Consider the following 21,544-nt stretch of genomic DNA (forward strand, 5'->3'; position numbering starts at 1 on the left):
GTTAGCACACTTAAGTGGTGGGTGCTGTATTTCAGCAGTGGTGACAGTGTGAAAGACAAGTCACATTTGGGATGCCCATGCAGATTTTTATGAGTATGGCATGCAGTCTCTTGTTCATAGCTGGCAAAAATGCATAACAGATGGTGGTGGCTGTGTTGTTACTATCGGGGCAACCTATGCTTATTATCTAACAACATTCTCAGCTATATGAGTAATTTTCATGTCATTTCTATGAAGAATACAAGCAGTATCTTCAAAGTGGTTGGGCAAACTTTTTCGTGTGCCCACCAAATATGAAACTGCCTGGAATTAATAAACCTTTGAGATTATTTTTCCATTTATTGTTGCTCTCCTAAACAAAAGACCATTTAATTTGATATCATTTTGGTAGCATTACAACAAATGTTTCATATTGAGGTAAATTTAAAAAAAGCCCCTTAATGCTCAAGTCTTTGCAATATGTGACAGCAGCATCATATTAGAAGGGAAATGGCTGTTGGTTTCTACTTTTTGAGAAAATAAGATTTGTATGTAAACAATTTAAAACAAAGCATTTAATTTACTACCAATTATATAGTATATAAAGCATTATTAATGGGAACAAATTAGTCATGATTTTATATTTATACATTTTCAATTGGCAAAATTCACCCTTCATGAAATGTAACTCTCACTCTGCAAACATTTGCTTACTTCCTTACCATTAGGCATCTTGTTAATCCTTCTGAAGTCAATGACACAAATTCTATGATTATACTTTAGCAACTGTAACTGTCTACGGGCTTAGAGGTCAGAGACTGAAACTTCTGTTGGAAAGCATACGGAGAAATTACAACAGGGTGCCAAAGAGACACTGGGACTGCGGTGCGCTCTCCGATACTTTCTTCCCAAATGCATTATGAATTTGCCAGACTTGGCCTTCAGTTCTGAAGGTTTAATAGTTTTCCAGTACTGTTCTCTAGGTAAGCAAACAGGTGTTTATATCTTAATTTTACAAATGCAGCAAGTGGATCACTTAAGCTGGCTCAGGAACCTGTTACTGGAGGGAAGGGTAGAACTGAATAACTCCTGGTTCCTGATTCTGCATTCAGTACATTGTAAAATGCCATTCTCCAAGAAAATCTTTAGATATATGTATATAAAGTAAAACTATATATGTGTAACTTATTGTAATGAGTATACATTCACAGGTAAATAGTGATTATTAAAGGAGCAGTAACTAATTCTGTCTGATGGCAAGGTTATTTTATGGTATAGCTTTTGCCTCAGTTTAACTGAAAATGTTATCTCTTAATTGTCCAATTTAACAGCTGATGTGGATCTTTTTTTTCAGTTGTCTGTATGGGTAAGTATAGCAATAGTCAGAAGGTATATTCTCAAAAGCGCATGAAATCTCTATTGAGATCATAAAGTACAGCACGAAATTTAAAGGAATAAATGTAAGAAGTGCATTGACCGGTCCATTAATTTAGTAATTCTTAGTCAAGGTGTCTTATAGGAAATAATGCTTTAAAAATTGACCCATGGAACAGGCAGTTGTGAATCAGTATATGTACAGTTTGATATACAGTAAATAATACTGAACAGTAAATAATACTGAATATCAAGGGTACCAATGAAAAGATTTTTTATTACTGGAAAGAAATTCTTTATTGTAGGAGAAATTCTTCTGACAAAAGGAATGTAAGACAGAATATTTGAAACTAATCTGAAAAAACTCATCTCAGTCTCCATCCCTTTTATTCTTTGCCATAAATTCATTTTATTCAGCTACAACATCTTTTCTGCATTTCCAAATATTGAATATTGTAGCACTCTAAAGTCAGACCTACCGACTTCTTTCTAAACATCAAATATGGTGCACAGAAATTTTTCACTGCTTCAATATCTGACAGGCTATTGGCAAACATATACAGAAGCCCCTTTCTTAACTTTCATACATGTTTCTGAAATGTAGGTAAAGAAACAGTCATTCCTCCTCAAGCTGGAAATCTCAGCCTGCATCAACCACCTTCCAAAGCTATCACAACTACCCGTTTTTGCCTACTTATATAACTAGGAGCTTAATTAAACACACATTGCATCCCTTCTGAAAATACTCAAAAATTATCTTTAGTCTGAGGTATACATGCAGTTCAGGCCCTGATTAAATAACTGACAATTATATGTTTTGAGGATCTAAGTCAGAGATTAAATTGTATTTTGGATTTTAACTTTTTATTTTCAGGTACCTAACTGTCATGAGATTTGTTCAGATTGGGACCATAAATTCCTTATGGTCTCTAGACTGTTGACCTCTCCTATAAGAAATAAATGTTTTCCATGTAGAGTTGTAGATGTTTGGATCGTTGTAAATAAAAATTTCAGATGTCTATCCGTGGTTTATCAAGCTATTTCCAGACTTTCCTTGTCAAAAATTCAGATTAGTTTCTTTTGATTGTTTGAAATGCTGCAGTCCTAGGATGCATGGCATTGATTCAACCATTCTCTACCTGAAGGTATAATCTTGTTTTGGAGAAATTTTTTGTCCTTCATTATTTTATTTAGGATTTTTTTTGTCCCTTTCTATACCATCATCACTAATAATGTTTGTAGTCTGAAATAATGTATTTGAGTGAGGAAAGAAGGCTTAGAAAAAACTTTTTGAAAGAATGGCTGAGTGCAATTTCTATGATGTTCAGAACAATATATCTGTATTTTTATCAGCTGGCTGCAAATGAAAAAAAAATGTAATTACATGATCAATGAAAATTGCCATTTTTAGAGTTATAGTAATATATGTGTTCTTGGTGGCTATTAGAGTTTGCTATTAGTGCATCAGTGACATTGGTCAGTTAGCTTCAGACTATTTGCTGTATTCTACAACCCTCAGCTTAAAGAAATCTACTGTTTTTCAGTGATGGTGCATTGATAGTATAAAGTTAAGTGAGCATGATTTAACTTTAAACATCACGCTACAGTTCCAATTAACCATTAAGTTGTCATTTACATAAACCCAAATGTTTTGATAGGAACAACCAATTGCTGTAGCTAGAAAAAAAATCAGGCTTTATACAGATCAGTTTAGTAAGCACGAATTCTTCATGTGTTATAAGGAAGTTTCTTCAGATCTCTTGGGACAAATTGCAATTTGACTGACTGCCAATAAGTGAGGTCATATTCTTATCTTTTTAATTTGTTTATTTTTAATTTGTGGGTGAACACTGTGCTCATTAAAGTGAAGAACTCCTCACTAGTTTTAGCCAAGCACTACTATGTTCTATATAATGAATTATGTACACTTGAATCCTTTTCAATAGAACATCTAATTTTCCTTGGAATTGCATGGAGTACTTTATTATTTAACTATTTTTTCCAGTTTGTACTATTTATATTTCAAGTACAAATCTTCATTTGATTACCCTTGTGCAGTAGATGTTTGTCTTTTCACTCTCCCCATATGGTAGTGAGATGTCGGGTTTTTCTTTCTGTTTTGCTTTGTTTCAATAGGTAAGAGAAATAATTGAGCAGCTGAGTTAAAATGTTTTTCTACGTTTTGGGATTTATAATGAGTACAATGAATCTGAATTACTGTGGACTTTTATGGCTTTATGTTGTCTTGTGGTCATATCTGAGAGCAGAGAATACATTTTAAGATCTTAGTTTTAGGAAAATAAGTCACTTTTTTTCTTTGTTTCATGTTATTTGTTAGTAATGATGTGGCCCTTGCTTTTCTTCAGTAAGGTTTGTTGGATTAATTATTGAATTTATTGGAAAACTATGGAGAAATTCTATTCTGGTGGCAAATAGATACCAGTGACTTAATGCTTTGGGCACAAAGCTAAGCAACGTCAAATCTCTGAGGCTTGAGGCAGTTAAAATATCCAGATTTTGTCTGTAAATGTTTTCTCATTTGAAAATGTAAACTTCCAGAGTTAAAGTTGCCATTACTAGAATGTTGCTGGCATTGCTCCTATGTCAGAAGATAATTGCTGGACTCATTCCTGACATGTAACATTTCTTTCTTTTAGGGAGGTGGGTGACAAACACAGAGCTCACTGCTAAACTACTGCAATCAAGTAAGTTTTCTTCTTGCCTTCACTGACATTAATATATTTTCCAAAATATGGGAGGAGTTAGTGGAGAAAGCATCTGTGTAGTCCACATTGCTAGAGAAATTTATTATGCCTTGTAATGAGTTTGTTCCTATACTTGACATGGTGTGTCTCGGAAGCAGTTTGATTTTGGTTGCCTTTCAGGCAACCTATGACCTACACATAGATTTTTATTTTTATTTTGAACTGACTAAGGCGTTTTCTTAAGCCATTTCCTGCTTTGTCACCCTAGCCTGGAGGATTTTTCATGAATGCTATGAACCATATAAGACTCACATAATAAATGCATTTCCCAGATAAAGACTAAAATATATTTTATGGGGCTTGATGTATCCTATTTCTACCTAGATGGAGGGCTTATGGTGTGAACCCGTAACAAATTAAAAAGAATTGTAGTGTTATGTGATCCAGGGGTTACTTCTTCACCAGTCATCTGCTCATTTCCTACCTTTCCGTCTTAGCATTTTGACTGTCACCTTCACCCTCTATCATTCTTCCTCTGTAACGAAGATAATCCCACACAGTGCCCCAAAGGCGTTGCTTCCCCCTTCGTGAAGTGGCCACAGGTTTTGTGCACTGTGCGTGAGCTATGTTTGGAGCTTTGTGGACTGCCAGCTCCACTAGTGGATGGAGAGGTGGGAAATGTGCAGAAGTGCAATCCTTTTCAAGCCTCTTAGTCCCTACAGATTGTACTTTCCTTACAATTCTGAAAGCAGCTACACTTGCTCTGGCTGTAAGGATGGAAGGTACATCTGAAAAAATGTAACCAGCCTTTCCCTGCCATGAGTTTCAGTCTAGGTACATAATAACAGTTTCTTTTCTAATCTCCAAATAGAAAGAAATATAAACAACAAAACAGTATACTTTAGAAAGCTATTGTATTAGAGAAAATCAAATGTCTGTCAAATGGACTTCCATTACTTTATTTATAATCACAAGTAAAATAGCAAAGAAAACAGCAGAAAACTTGAAATTCCTTGAAAGACATTCTGCACTGCATATATTGTTGACTTAAGGCAAAATATTCACTTGCTCAAATCAGCTCAATTTGTAGTTTCCTTGTCATACATCTTAATGTCAGCAACATCTGCAATGGATTTATAATGCGGATCAGTGCAGATTATCAACAGTTAATAAAGAGTCAAAAGCATGTTTTAGGTAGCACAGTCTCTTCAGTTCATTTCTGTGAACAATCTACCCACATGTTTTTGGTAACAACGTACATCAAACACAAAAGCTATCTACAGCTTTTTTTTTTTTGGCACAGCATTTGCATGTCCAATATCAAATCCAGCAGCTTGGTCTCCTCTTCTGATCTTAGCTCCAAATATTCGTTTTTAGTTAACAAAATCATTTGAGCTCTCATTTTGACATAAAACTCACAGGGGAATTGCTCTTAACTTTATGTACACCTCCATAATCAGAAGGGAAAATATTAATTAATGAATTCAGAGGATCGTTCCTTAAAATGATTCTCAGAGTGAATGGAGATCATGGGGGAATCTTTCATCTTAACAGTGTCATTTTAAGTCATAGCAAAAAAAGATCAAAGTTTTGATAATTTCAACTGCAAGGTTTTGGGCGTGCTGCTGACTCATTAAGTGTGAGCTGGAGTTTTCAAAACCATCTTGAGGATGTCCAGAGTTCACAACAGATGAAAAGGGAACCGTATCCCCCAGCCCCAGAGGCAATTTTGAAAATATAATTCTAGTTATTAGTGGATGTTATTAACCGTACAAAACTTCTGCCTTATCTTTGTTATCATAAGAAATACTTTTTCTGAGAGTACTGTTTCTGAGGGTTTGACTGATTGAGCCCCGATTGATTGCATTTTAGATGGTGGCACTTTCCATTTTATGGAAATGCCGTAAGGCTTTAAATGCTGAGATTCAGAAAGGGCTCTGGGGATGAGCAGATAACTGTCCAGGACCCTAAGACCTACAGGGTGCAAACTGGATAAATTAAACATTGCTACAAATGGACTAGTGCTTGAATGGGGGTAGGATGGTCTGTGCTAGTCTCTGCAAGTGTCCTCCACAAGGCTGCTGTCTTTGATTAGTTCTGAATAACACGGCAGCACTTGCTGTCAGTCCAGCAGTCACCGAGGACAATAGAAATAAGCCTAGCAGCTTAACATTTACCTGTAGCCAGCTTTGCTTTCACAGATCTTGTGAGCCCTTTAAGTGCTCTCACAGTAAGCGCAAACATTGCAGGTGAATATTGCAGTGTCAAACAACCCACTGGCTTCAGCGAAATGCTTTTAGGATCAGAGTTTTTTTGTAGTCCATGTCAAGTCAAGTCCATGTTGTGGCCCGGCTTTCCCCTGGTTTCCAGAGAGATGTGCTCTCCTGCCTGCATTCAGGAGCACTCAGACAAACTGGCTGGGGTTAACGTAGAAGTGTTACGCGCAGAGCAAACCTGTCCATGTCTGTAGTGGTGGCAGCAGTGGATGGCTGCAAGCGCAATATTTCTTCTTATTATTAATTACAATTTTTAATTAATGCACTAGTTAATACTAAGCTGCTGCATCATCACTGGCATCTATTTGTGGTTGCTGTTACCTATATTTCAACAAATGATGTATTTGTTCTTCTGCTAGCACGAAGTCACTGTGATTATGGATGCCTGAAGGACTACATGCCGCTGCAGTGTAACTCACTCTCCCATGCAGCATTAGGGGATACAAATGCGTGCGTACTTCAGTATTACAACATTTTACTTATTTAAGGGCATTTTACAACATTCCCTACACCTAAAATAGGAAAGGAAATGATCCAGAGCCTATGTTTGTGTTGTTTGCAAGTTGATCTGTTCCATGACACAAAGTTTTTGGAGCTCGGAGGACTTTTTGCTGGCCCTGAGTCTGAACATTTAATAACACTCAGAAGGCAGAAGCAGCATTGTATAAGCATTGAAAATCTGAAGCAAAATGCACTTAGGTTAAAAAAATAAACAAGATTGTGAGGGTTTCTTGCATAACTATACGTAGCCCCTTCAGAGATGAGAATAAGTAGATTTCTGAGGTTCTGAATGCAAATCTTGGTGCTAATCATTTGAATTTCCAAAATAAATAAAAATTATCCCCAAACAAAGCCCTGTTTGAAGCACTGAACACGCCAGTGGCAAGTTCTGCTTCAGACTCCAAGAGATAAAGTACGTTAGCGAATATCGGTTAGTCTAATTTATTCAGTGTCATTGCCATATCACAACCTTCTGTTTGATTTTCTTATAAACTAATAATTTCCTGAATGAGCTAATACTGCCACTGCCACTAGTACCTCTGCCTTGTAGAAGTTTTTTATTGTTGTGTATGCAACTAAATTGAAATATCTTTCACTTGAAATATTGACTTTAATATCTCATTTGAAAAATTCATGAAGCCTTTGATGTTAAATCCATACTCAATTTAGCCAAATGCCATTAGAATATGCAATACGCCTGAATACAGAAAGCATTATTGTCTGTGTTTCTGCAGAAGAATTACATTTTATGACTGTAACGTCAGGATCTTTTTGGGATTTGTGCATGAAGAAAAGAAAGGGAAAAGCAGCACATTAGAAGTAAAATGAAAAGTGGTATTGATTAGGCGCTCATTTACCCTCTCTTTGCTTCAGTCCCTAAATGCATGGAAATAAGGGTTGTGCCACTGCAAGTAACAATGCTCTGTAATGAATGGAACAATCTTTAGAAAATTAGTGTAAACATGTATGATAGTGCACAGATGTTGCTCTTAGTAACTGTCGCACATTTATTTTACATCTTCATTTACATACGTCTCTTTATTTCCTAATAGTATCATAATAGAAACATGACAATAGTTAATGATTTCATAAAACATGCAATGTAAAGACTGACGGAGAGGTAGGACATTAATTGAAACCTATAGCTGCATTACATTAGAAATACATCTCTGAAAATGACTCATGATAAAAATATCCCTCCTTTACGGAGAAAGACAAAGACAGGTAAAAAAAAGAACTGGCCTTTCAGCAAATTAATTTTTTTTCCAGTAAAACAGAGACTGGCAAATGTTGCAAAATCTCCTGAGTGCTAATAGAATGGTATTTGCCTTTAGTAATTTATGGGCACTTTTCTCCCAGCTATCGATCACACTTAAAAAAAGTAAACTGCATTAACATTTTAGGCAATAATGGCTCCAGAAAATGTCTGATTTTTATCACTACCAAAACTGATGTCACGATACTTGGTTCCATAGCAGATGTGGGAGAGCTGTAGTTCTCAGAACAAGTGTGTCTGCCTGTAGTGCATTGATGGAAGAGCACTGAGTGAGCTGGAGCTACAGCAGTGCTTGGAGCTTGGTTTCTTGTCTGAAAACGTAAAGGATATGTTGATGGGACAAGTCAGGAGGCTGCTGTGTAGCAGCACAACTAAGTGTCCGGAGGACCTTGGGTTGTGAGGATTATCACGGCCGTGGTAAACCAGAGCAGGAGGGAGGCAGGGAGAGCTGCTCTCTGCCACCATCTCCTGGCCAGTCTTTGGACAGAAACCTCTGCAGGCTTTGGTCTCCCATTGCCTCTCCAAGAGGACAAGCACAACTGTTTTAGGCAAGCTTGTATTTGAAAAATAAAATACTTTTTAAAAATTTCCAAAGGATGAATGGGTCTTAACAAACTCATGCAGATGTCTATTAAAGTGGACAGTGCAAATTGCCAGACTAAGGGAGCTGAAAGCTCTGAATGAATCCAGAACACTTGTGCTATGATTTTTTTTGGAATTAAGGACAAATGTTGTTTTGTTAGTGATTATGGTTCTTATGTGCTTAGATCTGAAATGCTCCTTGAATATGTGTGTTGTGCATGAGGGTGATTAGACGAGAATTCCTGCAGGGTATTTATATATTTTGGCAGGAAACAACTTCATTTCAGAAGTTAACATTTTTTAACCTTAAGGTTGATGTGGCAGCAGTTCCCTGAATGCAAACCCTTGTGGGTTGCTTTTGCTGAAACTCTCTATTGCTGCAGAAAGATAGCTTGAAGAACAAGGTCTGTCTGACCCATTACTGATTATTTTTTCTTTATTTTCCTGACATCCTTCTGTTTAATTATGTGTTACACCTCTGAAGTATTTGGAGACTGCTTACAGAACTTACATCTTTGTTACCAGAAGACATGGCTGTAACGTACATTGACACTGAAAGTGAAATTAGATTTGAGATTCAATCTCTGATCATATTCCTTGTTTTACTGTGGGCCTTTACCATTTGCAGAAGTCTTCTGTGATCTGCAGAAGTGTGCCCAGGTGGCCAAGAAGGCCAGTGGCATTCTGGCTTGTATCAGAAAAAGTATATCCAGCAGGGGCAGAGTGGTCATCCCTCTGTACTCAGCACTGGTAAGGCTGCACCTCAAGTACTGTGTTCAGTTTTGGGCCCCACACTACAAGAAAGACATCAAGGTCCTGCAACATGTTCAGAGAAGGGCCATGAAGCTGGTGAGGGGTCTGGAGCAGAAGTCTTATGGGGAACGGCTGAGGGAACTGGGATTGCTTAGCCTGGAGAAGAGGAGGCTCAGGAGAGACTGTATTGCTCTCTACAACTACCTGAAAGGAGGTTGTAGTCAGGTGAGACTCATCCTCTTCTCCTGTGTAACTAGCGATACGACTAGAGGGAATGGCCTCACGTTCCACCAGGGGAGATTCAGGTTGGATGTTAGGAAATACTTCTTCTCTGAAAGAGTCGTTAGGTATAGGAATGGGCTGCACAGCAAAGTGGTTGAGTAACTGACCCTGGAGGTGTCCAAGAAACATTTAGATGTTGTGTTGAGAGACATGGTTTAGTGGGAAATATTGGTGATAGGTGGGCGGTTGGACTGGATGATCTTGGAGGTCTTTTCTAACCCTGGTGATTCTATAAAAGTTCTTGTTGTCTACTAGCAGAGTAGATTGATATTTGATTCCTCTATAATTAATTGTGCACAATGAGCACATGAACTTAACTTACAAAATGTGTACAAACTGGACTCACTGCCCCCCTGATTCTTTGCATTGTTTGTTTTGTTTTGTACTTTTATCTCTACAGAACTATAGAATTATATCGCCATTTCTTCTTATATCAACTTAATTGAGACAAGTTAACATAGATTTTAAAAAGAGAGCTCCTACATATTAATTAACAGCTGACTGGTTTCTATTTTTTTTTCATAAGTAGAATCATGTATATTATGAGTACAAGTAAAGATTAAGTATATTCACGTACTGGAAGAAATAATACAAAATTGTCAGAAGTATACATTAAGTTTCTGTATATAGTATTAAGTTTCTGTATATAGTTTATACGTACCACTGAATCTGATACTGGTAAATAAAACTTATTAGGGAAATCCATTTGCCATGCCTGAAGACTTCACTGTGAACAGTTTTACAGATCTCATTTTTCAGATCTGAAATTTATTTCAGAAGCTTTGCACTATGCTGACGATTGAAGATTTGTGGGAAAGAACGCAAAAGTTTTTTCAAAAAGAAAGAAACTTTCAACTGGAATTTTGAAAAGTTGCATATGTCAGCTAGTGGTGATACGCCTGTGCATGTCAAACTTGAGACACAGGCTCCCTAAAACAAATTGAATCTTTTATTTGGATCACTTACTCAGTGGTCTTCAATTTTGGGCTTGTAGTTTCAACCAAGTAAGATGAGGTGGCCTGTTCAACCCACGTTATTAAAGAAATTGGTTCGCCTATTTGATTTCATGTCATTGTAGTTCCAGCCATTCATTTATTCAATAAACAGTTTGGTATGTTCTGAGAAATAATGAATATTGATTAAAAAATTGATCACTTATTAAGAAACAGTCTAGGGGAAATTGTTTATCCAATCAATTTTATTTTTTGATTTGTTATTTATATTTTCCAATTTAATCTACCCCTCCCCTAGGCTCCCAAACTGCCAAGTGAATCAGGAGGAAGGGCAGTTGCTGGCCACAACTTTGCAAAGAACACAAAACCTAACGCTTTTGTTTTAGATGATGGTACTTGAAAGTGGCCATAGTAAAGGAGATGGTGATTGAAAACACTGAATACTTTACCTCATGCACCTTTGGCTATTGGACTGAAACTTCAACTTTTAATAGGATTTATTAGGCTTCCTGCTTCCTGTCTGTTACATCAGTCAACTCTGATGCTGTCAAAACATAACAGTTACAAAAGTATTATGGGTTTCATCTGAGCTGCCAGAGATTCCAAGCATGGAGACTGAATGCAGGAGGCAGTGAGAGAATGATTTGCACAAGTGCTCTGGAGCATATACTTGTTCTTTTAAAACGAGATCTCTAGGCCACAAACAGACTCACTGAGCAGCACTTTGTACATGAACAGACCACCCATATGATCTATGTTTTATCTGTGCACAGTAATTCTAGGTTTGTTGTTCATTACACTAATAAATAAGGATCCCTGACACTCACAGGCAATAGATAAATACTTCTGCGTTCCCAGCGACTTACTCTCTTTGGGATTTTGTTGCATGAGTTGGGAAATTTTGTGTTATTTCTACCTTTGAATTTGCACAGAGATATCAATTTTCCCCCTCTGCTAATGGGAATGGGACTGAATGCAGTTCTCCTTTTGTTAATACAAAGGTGTGCTAATCTCTTCACATCTATTAACTATGCTTTGCACACCTGATACACTCCCATGCCTAAATTCATGTCACAGTGTTATTTTTCAAGAAATACAGAGATACCTATATAAAGCATTTGGGAGATACCTTAGGGATGTGAAGCTTTGTTTCTGAACATTTCTTTACCCACAATACTGTAAGCAATAAACTAAATGTATATGCATCTATCTGTTCTTTCATGGGGAAGGATGTAGAAACACTCTGCACATACAACCAATTACTATTTCTATGGGCTTTGAGCTTATAAATAAAACCTCACCCTCCTCTCAGTAGCTGAAAGGTAAGATTGCTTCAGCAACAACGGGATAGGCAGTGAGAGGTCAGGGCTACGTTCTCTGAGGACTGCAAGGGAGGGAGGGCATCTTGTACAGGATACCTTACAAAAGAAGGATCCTTTCACTAAGGGTAGAGCAAGAAGTACTTCTTTAATGTGTAGCAAAAAGAGATTTGTACTATGTATAAGGGAAAGAAGCAATCTATCAGACAATAATGCTAATTGGGGGATGGGAGCAGCTGTTTAAGGAGGCTACATAATTGTTATAATTTATATGAAACAGTTATGCAGATATTTACAGATTATCACTTGTTAATAATAGACCTTCTGGCTTAGAAGTACAGAGCTGCACTGATTGACACACTGGGCTTCTTTTCTTCCCTTCTCTGCTACAGTTTTTTTGTTGGTTGAAATGCTGATTTCTTCTTTTAGATTGTATCTGAGTAAGAAATGGTTAAATAATTTGGAGACTATAAGTTGCTACTACCTACCCACCATTTTGTTCATTTTATTTCTTTCCTGGTATTTCAGACCAGATGTACATGTCATTAAAAGAACGCTCGTAAGTATCTAATATGACAGTTTGGTATAGAAGGTTGGCTCAGGTGTTTCTGTGGGCTTATCCATAAGGCTAAGAGATGTTGGATCCAAACTCCCAGCCATTAGTTCCTGAAACTTGTGATCACTATAGTAAAAGCTAATCAATATTGATTCTACCTGAACTTCCATTTGATGTCATCCAAGAAGAATCAGCAAACATTTAGGAAGTCTTAACTAATGCCTAATTGCTTCATTCAAATGAAAAACTAACAACTTTTAGTTAATACATGGAAAGAGACCACAGGAGAATTGCACATAACCTCACAATGCCACAGGCAGATATTTTTATAGGTTACTATGCAAAAAGAATTGAGAACAAAAGTGCTCTAACCTTTTTCCAAGTTTGCAAAAGATTTTCATTAACTTGGAGCAACAGTAAACAGTATATAGTTTAAGGCAAAGCCTGTACACTATATATTTGCCAGCTCAAGGCTTGCTAAATTTGACAGCCTTAAATTACCACAAAACAGTGTATCAGCTGGGAGAACTGGGTTCTCTGCGTATAAAAGTAATGGTCATTAATTTTCCAGGGTGTCTGTCATGTTGCAAACCCTACATATGTGTTCATTCTTCTATCTCATGACTATTCTGATACTTCTTGTAGGTTTTTTTTCCATTAGGGCTCCTGGTTATAATGCAAAGTAGTCCTGCTGCAGCCACTCCTGAATATAAGAAGTGGGGCCTGTTGTATTTACAGCATCAGGCTTGAGGTGTAGAGCGGTTAATTGATGTTGCGTTAATTTTGAGTAATTTTAAGAAGTTATTTGTGTTAACACCTTCTTTAAAATTTGTAGAGCTGGTAGGAAAGTGTTTGCTCTTCATGAACAACCTTCATGCATCAGGGCTAAGGGGATCCCTGCTTGTTAGTCTCTGTGTACCAAATGAGTCTAGACTCCTTGACGTGTGATATGAGTGCCTAACATTGTGAATTGTTCTATTTTATCATATTTTCTGTGTTATTCTAATCTTCTCTCTATGAATGGAATTGCAACATTTTGCATGACAACAAAGACAAACATCAAGCTGTTCAGAAGTTAAAGTGCCATTTTGTTTTTCTTTAGAAATTCTTGGTGAAATGGGCAAAACATCAGCAAAAACTCAAAAAAAACCCAAAAAACAACAACAAAAAAACCCTCCTGACTCTCCAATTACTCTTGATGGCATATTTAAATGTATATATATTTACATTAATTTCCTTTTTGAGACATACTGTCAGAACAAAACAAAACAAACAAACTGAAGACCCAACATCAAATTTTATTTAATTGCCATTAGGTCAGTACCTGACTTTCAGTCAGTCCTAATTTAAATTAAATTAGTCTTCAGAATGTTTTGTTTTCCCCACTAGAATCTTTGAAATTAAAGCAAAGCATTTTATACTAGAATCATTATGTTAAAATGGCTATTTATGATTGTTTAAACCAAATGGCTAAAACCAGCTTTATTCCCATGCTCACATTAAATAGCATGCACACTGCTGCTGTGTAATTGTGGCAACACATTTTAGAGTGTTCCTCATGTGTACAGAATGGAGAAAAATCCTATTACCACATTATTCAACATGAAAAACTATTAGAGCCTCCAATTCAAATATGCCTTTTTGAAACTACTGAATTAACAGAACTAGATTAAAATATAAATGCGCTTGTTAAGTAATATTTTATTTTCAAAACCCATTTTCTCTTTATATTATTTATACAGTTGGTATGTTTGACCAAGAGAATTGATATATTGTCCTAAATAGGGTAAATATCCACTGTGATTGCTTCTTTAATTGCTGGAGCAACCTCTTTGCTTTCCTAGAAAGCAGTAAGTCACTGTTTAAGAAAAGAAGGCCATTGCTGCTTCTCCAGGTACAGTGCTGTGTGCAGGAGATGAGCCTGTCCTTCCTGCTTCACTGTAAAATCACAAACCTTATCCTTTGTCCATTCAGTAAGTCCCTCTAAGTGCAGAGCGTCAAGGCACCTTCTGCCTCTGCTAGGAAAGAGGCAGCCAGGATTGTACAGAGCTGCAGGCGGTGCATTCTCTCAAGTTCATGGCTGAGTATCTTGATAACAAGATAGAAATATTGCATGGTGTTAAAAATACCAGAGATCAATTTAAAAGGAAGGAAAGTATAGTATTTATTCACATTTCCAGGCACAAAACTGAGTATGTTCACTACACAGTTTGGGGGCTTAATAAGCCCAAGTCCCAATGAATTGGTTCTTGACAGTTATGAATGGTAGAGTAGCTGCATTAAAGCAATGAGGGAGCTAACAGCAGGTTTGGAACTGGGTTTGAATAAATCATCAACCAAACACATAACGGCATTGTAACAGTAGGCCAAAACCTCTACAGCCATGTGATTGCTAGTTGCCAGGAGACCATGGATCTTGGGCATTCTGAAAATACTGAAATAATTTTAGCTCTCCCAAATTTATAGAACCTTTGGAAACACATTTAAATTTAATACATTTAAATCTATTAAAGTATAACTACTTCATCAGACTGAATGTAAAACTTTTAAATGAAATACAATTTCTTAACTAAAACAGTTTACTTTGCACATTGGTCTGTGCTTTGTTCTGTATAATTTATAATGTATTTAGAAAGAATATTTGTAAAATGCAATTTGGTATTTAAAATCTTTGCTGCAGTGATTCAGTGACTCTAATGAACACATACACTAATGCTGTTTTAAGTGTCCGCCTTGCATTCCCTTTATGCAAATGGGTATCTTTGTGCTTTAAAGTAGTCCATGGGAGGTCAAATGCACCGATTTCATGTTTAAATTTAATCCCATTAATGAGCCTTTAGAATCTAAGATCTAATACTCCGTTTGCAATTACCTTACCTGTGAAAATGTTTGTTAGATTACGTCAGTGTTAGAAGCATTACATCAAATCCATTCTTTTTGTCCCATTCTTTTAGGAGAGATTTTGCCAAATGTTTGTGTGTTCATGCTATCTGTCCACATATGCAGTGTGTAACTGATAGGCTTGATTTATAGGAGAGGTCTGTTTTCCTATCTTTTGGATGAAATTTTGAACTTAATTGAATTGAATTAAATAGGGAGATGTTTATTTGTCTGATTTGTGGCCCCAGAGATGAAGGAGTCAGATTGACTCCCCATAGGCTGCTCATCTGGCTCAGGGCCATCTTCTGAAAAAGAAGCAACACTCTCATCTCTAGCACTCGCAGCACAACTTGGGATGAACATGGGACACCTCAGAGACTACAGAATAGCTGAAAGATGGAGCTGTCTTTTCATTATTTCTAGTTCTGCCATAGATTTTCATTTGTATGACACTGGGCAGTTGCCTAATTTCCTTGATAATAGGGAAGACTTTCACAAGGTTAGGAGAGAAGCACGTGCCGATTGTAAGGCTATTGTATTTTTTGGTTATAAGTACACAATTAGTTGTTAGCTTACAGTAAAAGAATTAACAGGAGAAATATTTAAATCTGATGATTTGTGAAGTGTAAATTCATAGTGCATTTAAATTCTGTCTTAAGTAGATATAATGAATACACTAATTACATCCTTTATGTGAACTGCATTAATACAGATAGAAGAATTTATTTCAACATAATGCATTTTTGCAAGTGTTCCGTCAACTGAGAATTCCTTTTTTAGAATACTTCAGGACAGCAACATCATAAAATAACAGCAGGCAAAGTGTGGGAGAGAGAGAAACAGAGTAAGTGAAACTAAGGGCATGTGAAGAACAGTCACTATCCAGCAACAGCAGCAAAACAGTTTCAATTTTCTGGATTATTAATTCAAATTCACACGCACATGCCAGTTAAAATTAAAGGCCTTTTTTTACTGCTCTAGTTTAAATTAAAGATTATATTCTGCTCCACAAGTCTGAATTAAATAGCTTATTTTGCACACCAAGCTCTCATTTTAAAGCTAATAAAGAAAAGACATAGCATGTACGTGCAAGCTCAAGACAGGAAGGGTCTAAATTACTACACCTGTTTCACTTGGGAGCTACTTTATTAGTGTTACAAAACTTGGCTTTCAATTTGGCAGTCAGAAGCACATTTAGAACAAGCATTTCTTTGTTTTGACAGAAAGGCTGTGGTAAATGAATGACGTTTGAGCGAGGTGTGAAATGTGAAGGTACAAAATTAACTGGTAAGATAATTACTGTTCTAATTCTGCATAAACAAGCGTTTTGAAAATCATTAATAGTTCAGGGAAATAATGTTAGTGATTAAATAAGGTGGTTTGCATCACTGAGCACAACTAAGCTGCTTTAATTACATTTGAAAGCAAGGGAAAGCAGCTAATTAAAATTAGCCCAGGGTTCCTGAATGACCAACACTGCATTGTTGCCCTAACCTGTTTAATTGCTTGTTTATTAATATATCTTTATTTTCCCCTCTTCTGCATTTAACAAAATTATTAAAGAAGTTACAAAGTGTAAAGACAATCTCACAAAATATACTTACCAGATATGAAATGCACATATAGCCCAGGGAATTACAAGGCAATCCAACATCATTCAAAAGTCATAACTTTTTTCATATTAATAATGTTTTCTTCCTGAGTCACATTCATATGTCAATCACGTCCATGGGCAAGAAAAATGGTCTTTGGCACAACTGCCGAATTGCAGCATTTCGTAGCTGTTTTATTTTTAAAATCTCTTGAATACTAAATTGTTAGCTGAAATATAGGCAATAAATCTAAGACTAATCAATAATAAATTATGGAAAGCTTGAACAAAAATGCCATCTAAACTAAAATAAAGTTTTATACTGTCTCAGCCATTTTTAGCAAAAAATTGTGCTAAATTGACCGTCCGCCATAGGTAGCTCTGTTCTGAGGAAACATAAGACAGTATTCCATAGTTGCTGGCATATTTGTCCTTCATTTAAGGAACACTGATAATGTATAAATGCATTCGGCAGCTTACTTTTTCTTTCTGGTCCCTCAGTGATATATATATTTTTAAGGTAAGTTTCACTTCGTTATTATTAAACTATAAGAAGTAGCTGGGAAGGGTGTTAATCTACACACTTTACAGTATAATACATCTAAAAATAGAGTAAAATATTTTTTTTTATGTTTAGGTATAATCAAGTTTAAGCAGACATGATGTTCTGAGCATTGATTTAGTATTTATGCTTCATTCAGTATTTATGTGAAAGGCTCAGATGCATAATAATTTACATACATATACATTTTAAACAGTAAAAATTCATACAAAATGTGAAATTTTATATGGAAAGGTACCAGATTCCTAAGAGATCATGGGAATTATGTTTATGGAATTGATAAGCAATTAAAACAAGAAGTTAATTTTAACTTCATGAATAGAATCATAGAATGGTTTGCATTGGAATGGAACATAAAAGATCACCTTTTCCCAACCCCCTGCTCTGAGAACACCCGAGTTCTTCTCTGTAGGACTGCTCTCCATGAGTTCTTCTCCCAGTCTGTAGTCATGCCCTGGGAGGACCTGACCAAGATGCAGCACCTTGCTCTTGGAATTGTTGAACCTGGATTCCTGTTCAAGCTTGTTCATGTCCCTTTGAGTAGCATCCCTTAGTTCTGTTGTGTAAAAAACATGTAAAAAAAAACATTGGCCACATGCCAGCCGCATGCTGACCACGTGCCACTCACATGCCATCCATATTCAACAGACATTACGTACAATATTTTGTAGGTGCTTGTTTTTATGAACAAGGAGATCAGGATCCTGCTGTGTGTTATAGGATGGTAAAGAAAGATCCAAGGCACAGTTTTCAGTGGGAATTGTCTGCTTCATGTCTACACAGTATCTGATCAGCATTTTGAATTGTTGTGTATAAAAGAAATAACTTTGATGGTTGTGTAGAGAAAATGTTTTATGTGAATAGAATTTCAGTATTTGAAAACATGCAAAAGCAGAGGAAGATGTCTAGTACAACTTACATAAACAGTGTAAGTCCTTGAGTAATTAAAAAATGTCTTCCTAGCATTATAAAAGCAAACAACTAAACAAAAAAAAATTGAGAGATGTGAAAAGAGTGTAAAAAAAACCCCTATCAATTTAAACAAATGACCTGATTAGGTCTTACAAAGAATTTGTAGTAGCATCTCATTGCCATAACAGCCATCTTGCATCATCAAAGAGATACACAACAACTTTTAGTAATCAATGTGGAGTATAATTAATGGTGGCATTTCTTTGTGTTCTAGAAATGGGATAAAGGAAAGTTTGATATTCTTTTTTTAATTGCAAGGTTCCTTGGCCTTCTGTTGGGTCATGGTCATTGCAGTTACGACTAAAACCTTTCATTAATGTTTATTTAATATATTTTTAAGTATTTTGATATCTCTATAATGTATTTCCTCAAGTTGCTATCTGTACAATTGTAAAAGCTACAAAAAATCTGCTGTAAGGAGGACAGGCTAGCAAAACTATCAAACATTCTTCCCATAAGTGATTTAAGTTATTCCTATTCCCATTTTTACTCATGTAGGGTTCTGATAAATATGGGACATTTAACTTGCAATGATTTAAGATGTGACAGTCCCCAAAATACCCACTCTACCCCTGCTCCAGTGCTGGGAAACAGCCCCTCTCAGCTGCCATACCCCATAGCCTGTAGTATTTTTAGACTAATATGGAGTGTAGGCATTCGTAGCAGGAGCATGTTACACTACATCTCTGTTGTGGGGAGGTAACCTTACATGGAAGGTAGCAGCAATATCTTAAGCCTACCTAAATCCACCAGAGGCTTAATGAAGCTTACCTGCCTCCACCCAAAATATGATTTACACATCTACTGCTAATGGGAACGCATTTTCTCCCCCTTGACTCATCGTGCCATATTTTCTTACTTTTCAGAACATTTTTAGTATATATAAATAATATAGATAAAATAATTTTTTGAAATAGATGGTGAGTCAAATCAAGGAAGATCTTTTTCCGATTTCATGTTCCATTTTACTGGCTTCAGTTTAACTTGAAGAAGTTCTCTGCTTGGTCCACCGCAGGGCTCTGCCAAGGAGTTCAGGGCATATAGTAGCTAGACATTAAGGGGCAGAGTGCGACTGCTTCTTCCAGTACAGGCTTGTCCATTTAAATTATTTTTGAAGTCAAGGCCTTTGACTATTTGCAGTTTGACATTGCAGGGAAGCCAATCTCACTGCTGTTGCACAACCAGGCAGTCTGGCTTCCTGTCACTGCTCCTGCATTCCTGCCAGTCCTCCTGCCCTGGCACAGGAAAGCCTTCGGACAATTCAGCATCCAGGGGCTCACTGTGACTCAACATGGCAGTGCCTGTGGCTGCAGACTGTACGTATGGTAACATCAGTCCAGAAACAGTCTGTGGGGCATGAAAGGAAGTGTGAGTAGTGTATTTTGTGGTAGCACACAAAGAAAATAAATTATTTTCTTCCTTATTCATTGACACTTTGTCTGACTTGCAGTTTCCTTTGGGGTGTTTCTGTTACTAAAATATATAAAAGTGCCAAAATCTTTTAATTGCTTAACCCTGAAATACCCTGGAGTTGTAGTTTGAAGTGCTCTTAACCTTGTTCTGTAGAGATAATCTCACTCACTCAACCAAGGCACAGAGGGAACAGTGACTTGACTTAGAGTCTTCTACATACAGATCTAATGCTGTTACTGCTGGCCAGTGCTGTCTTTCTTCCTCTGTAAGCTTGGGCTTTTTTGTCTTCTTTTGTCCTCAGCAAGGACTTCAAAGTGTACTACAGCAAAAACGGGGTGTTTATAGAATAACTTATTCCTATGACATATGCTAGAACTATAAAAATTCAAAATCCTAAAGTGTGATGAAACCCAGTAGGAGGTTCAACAACTCAGATGTTTTCCTACAACTTAATAGAGTCAGAGAAATAAATACTTGAAGCAAGAAGTTGTATTAACTCACTCCGAGTTAGAGCCAGACTAGCTTTTGGCTTTCAGTGAGACAAGGGTACTTCCAGCAGACACTGGAAACTTCTGTACAGCACAACATGTCTGCTAGGTATATGTAGCAGTTGAATTGAGATTTGCAGGGGTTTAAGGAGTTGATTTTATATTTAAAGTGCCATTTTAAAATATCAGAATGAAGAATATATATAAATAAGTCCTATATTTATAAACAATTAGGGATCTTAATTTGTATGACATCTAATATGCACTGCCATCATCAAGGATTAATGAAGAGCATGATCATCTTGTAGAACATCCCAACAGGGCAGTCACAACAACTTTTTAGCACAGAGTGTTAGCAGAGAGTGTAATCTGATTAACAGTGGCATTTCACTGTGTTATGGCAGTTGTGTTAAAAGGAATGTGTTGAGGGAGTTTAATTGTTAAAGCTGCCATTTCTCTTGCCCCTTTGCTTCGGATTGGTCACTGCAATCATGACTGAAACCTTTCATTAACCTTTCTCAATTTAATCCGATCTTTAGAGCTAATAGCATTAGAACATGAGATCTACAAAATGTGTGTGCCATTTTACACAGCAAAGTGCCTCCCCTCCCTGCTCTCTGTAGCTGGGGGAAAAGGTGCAATGCTTGGCTTGTTAAAAGCATGTTTTAATGGCATGAATTTCAGCACACTGGAAAGGTAGGCTTGTGAAGTAAGATGGACCTGTATTGCTTTTTATTTTTTGCCTTTTACAACACAGACAAGTACTGACAAGCTGAGTGACTTTTGTGGTAATGGAAGGTGTATAATTAGTGAAGAACTGTGTCAGAAATATTAAGGCTAGGTGAGAAATGATAGAAAAATTACTTTGAGTGTACAAAATCACAGAGGAGTGGAGAACGAGTGCTGATGTGATGAGCAACTGTATCATCCTAACAGAAACAAATGATTCAAAGTACCTAAGGAAGGCAGGCTGCCTATAGCTGCCTACTACCTGCTCAGAGCAGCTGTGGCTATGAGCTGCTGCTACCACCTAGAAGGAGAAATTAACACAGTCCTAAATACTGTTGGAAGCTTCACAGATT

The 21,544-nt window shown here is 36.7% G+C and overlaps 1 long non-coding RNA gene across 1 annotated transcript in view; it reads left to right on the forward strand.

Annotated features, from left to right (window-relative positions):
• The window catches only part of LOC110402255, a 432,654-nt gene that overhangs the window by 84,388 nt on the left and 326,722 nt on the right, over positions 1-21,544 (forward strand). The window contains exon 3 of the long non-coding RNA XR_002441005.1: positions 4,011-4,058. This is a non-coding gene — a long non-coding RNA (uncharacterized LOC110402255). The remainder of the gene's footprint in view (positions 1-4,010; positions 4,059-21,544) is intronic.

This window comes from Numida meleagris, chromosome 7 (assembly GCF_002078875.1).
Source record: "Numida meleagris isolate 19003 breed g44 Domestic line chromosome 7, NumMel1.0, whole genome shotgun sequence".
Lineage (NCBI taxonomy): Eukaryota > Metazoa > Chordata > Aves > Galliformes > Numididae > Numida > Numida meleagris.